Consider the following 2,961-nt stretch of genomic DNA (forward strand, 5'->3'; position numbering starts at 1 on the left):
GCAGCTTCATGTATATTTTTGCTCACAGAGCCTTGCTACTATATTCTAAAGGGCAGGCAACTGTAGCATATTCTCCCACAACTCCCTTTACAGAAAACTACGCAATTTAAATTCATGTGAAATGTGCAACTTGAGGTCAGCTGTTTTGGATGCCTTACAGGGTCTTAAAGCAACTTCACTAATTACTGATATCTGATGAAGACATCTTTGACTCTCGAATGTGTATACCCTGGCAATCTTGATAGCCCGTAAGGTGCTATAAGACTCGAATCTTGCTCCTCTATGAGTTTCCAGGTTCAATTTCAGGAACTCCTTCTTAGTCCAAAGGCTGTCAGGTCTTGGGAGCTACATATCTGGACCCTGTAGACGAGCCCCACACCAATTGCGCAACTCTGCTTTCCAGTAGTGTGCAGTTTCTGGAAGTTCAGAACCGCCGACATGCTTCTCCCCATTATATCCTCGCTGCTAGCTACATTAGGCCTAGAGTGACCAGTCCAGGGTCACCCAGTGGGGATTCAAAACTGGGTCTCCCAGCTTCCTGGCAGACACTCCAACCTTTAAGCTCCATTTGGTGCACGGAAACAGTGGCACAGTTCTTCTGGATCCCAGCGCTTTGTTTTAAACAGTGTAAAGCAAAGCATGCATGTGTGTGTCCCCTACTCACAAGCAGAGCATTTTTAAAAAACTATGACCGTCTTGGTTTGTCCCCAGCCCGTGATCCACAGCTATACTACCTCTGAATGTGGATGTTCCATTTCCCTAGAGAGCCAGCATGGAGTAGTGGTTAAGAGCAGTGGTTTGGAGTGGTGGGCTCTGATCTGGAGAACCGGGTTTGATTCCCCACTCCTCCACATGAGTGGCGGAGGCTAATCTGGTGAACTGGATTTGTTTCCCCACTCCACATGAAGCCAGCTGGGTGACCTTGGGCTAGTCACAGCTCTCTCAGCCCCACCTATCTCCCAGGGTGTCCGTTGTGGGGAGGGGGAGGGGATTGTAAGCCGGTTTGATTCTGCCTTAAGTGGTAGAGAAAGTTAGCATATAAAAACCAACTCTTCTTCTTCATTTAGTATGGCAAGCAGCCCTGGTAGACCTGTCCTCCACTAATGGTTGGCTGCTTTGTTAGGAAGCTCAGTTATCCCAGCTCTTCCCACCCTTTTCCAAAGCCGGTGGGTTCACCCATTTGTTCTGTTCCCTGGTTTCTAGTGCTCCTGTCTGTGAAAAGGTAGCCGCTGCCCACCAGGCTACAATCCTGTCTGATCCATACTGTAGGATTGACGATACAGATCTGCATTCACTTACTAAAAATAGGATTTTAATTTTTTTCCAAAATATTATAATTACACCAATTCACTTTAAAAACATTGGTCTCTGTAACAGCTTGATTTTTCTTTACTCTAACATCGTGAGTGGCTAGTAAGTGGATTAAGGATAGTTAGGGGCCTTTTAATTTCCTCTGGCGCATTCTGACACAAGCATAATATAGCAAGCGAAAGTAGTAATCAACACACCTCCTGAAGTCTCATATTCCATTACTGGAATCCCCACAGGCCACCTGACATTTGAGGAAACATCATCTGGGCATGTGGAACTCACTGAGGGCCAGCCCTGAACAGGACTGAGCCTGCAGAACAGCGGTACTCACTTTACGGCTTGCGAAGATCGACTTCTCCAATTTCCATCAACCGAAAGAGCCCCCTGACAACTGTGCGTCCTTCGTGGCACTCCAAACACAGCTGTAAAAGGGTAAAGCTAAGTCCCCAGTGCAAGCACCGGGTCATCCTAGAGGCTTCCTAGAGGCATCTGGTTGGCCACTGTGTGAACAGACTGCTGGACTTGATGGGCCTGGGTCTCATCCAGCAGGGCCTTTCTCATGTTCTTATGTCATTCCTGACCCATGGTGTGATGTCACATCCCGATGTTTACTAGGCAGACTATGTTTACGGGGTTGTTTGCTATTGCCTTCCCCAGTCATCTACACTTTACCCCCAGCAAGCTGGGTACTCATTTTACAGCCCTCAGAAGGATGGAAGGCTGAGTCAACCTCGAGCCGCCTACCTGAAACCGACTTCCGTCGGGATCGAAGTCTGGTTGTGAGCAGAGCTTTTGACTGCAGTACTGCAGGGATGTGACGTCACCCCATGGGTCAGGAATGACCCGGTGCTTGCACAGGAGACCATTACCTTTTTACTGCAGCTTACCACTCTGTGCCAAAGGGCTCTTAAACGCAGCTGTACAATAATATAACTCTTCATACTAAATATGTAACCTTTTCAACTGCCATACTCTTCCTGAGTAAATGTGGTCACACGCACACACTGTTAGCTAGCCGTTTGTCCATCTGAAGGGAAGGAACTGGTTGGCCACTGCGTGAGACAAAATGCTGGACTAGATGGACTGCTGGTTCGACCCAGGTTCTTCTGAGGTTCTCCCGTGGCCTTCTCACGCTCTTCTCAGCACAAGGTACAGCAGCTCAGGTGAAAGAATGAGATGGTTGAAAAGAGCTGTGGAAGACGGGGAGTAAAATCATACACACACACACACACACACACACACGTATGACCAGTTTGCTCTTTCCCCAAGCAATGATTTTACTCTCTTTCCTGTGGGCAGCTGTTTCAAGGTGGGAACCCCTTGCCAGCCACAAGCCCTACTGAGCAATGGTGTTGCCCATTTTCCTGGAACATGGGGTGAGTGCCACATCAGGGAACGGCGCTCAAAAGAGCCAAAGGTGGTACACCAGAGAGCCATGTGTGGCTGCCAAGCGGCTGAGTATCGCTGCTCTGGCGTCTACAGGGCAAAGCATCTGGGAAACTGAGATTTAAAAAAGGGCATTAAGTTCTTCAAATAAAGTAAGAGAAGGTGCAGAAAGGATGGGCGTTTGTACAAGGTGTGGCTCCGCTCAGCGTTTGGTCCCGAGCTGCTGCTTGCTCCTGGTCTTTGTGGAAAGGACGACCGGCAGGA

The sequence above is a fragment of the Euleptes europaea genome, chromosome 8 (genome assembly GCF_029931775.1).
Source record: "Euleptes europaea isolate rEulEur1 chromosome 8, rEulEur1.hap1, whole genome shotgun sequence".
NCBI lineage: Eukaryota > Metazoa > Chordata > Lepidosauria > Squamata > Sphaerodactylidae > Euleptes > Euleptes europaea.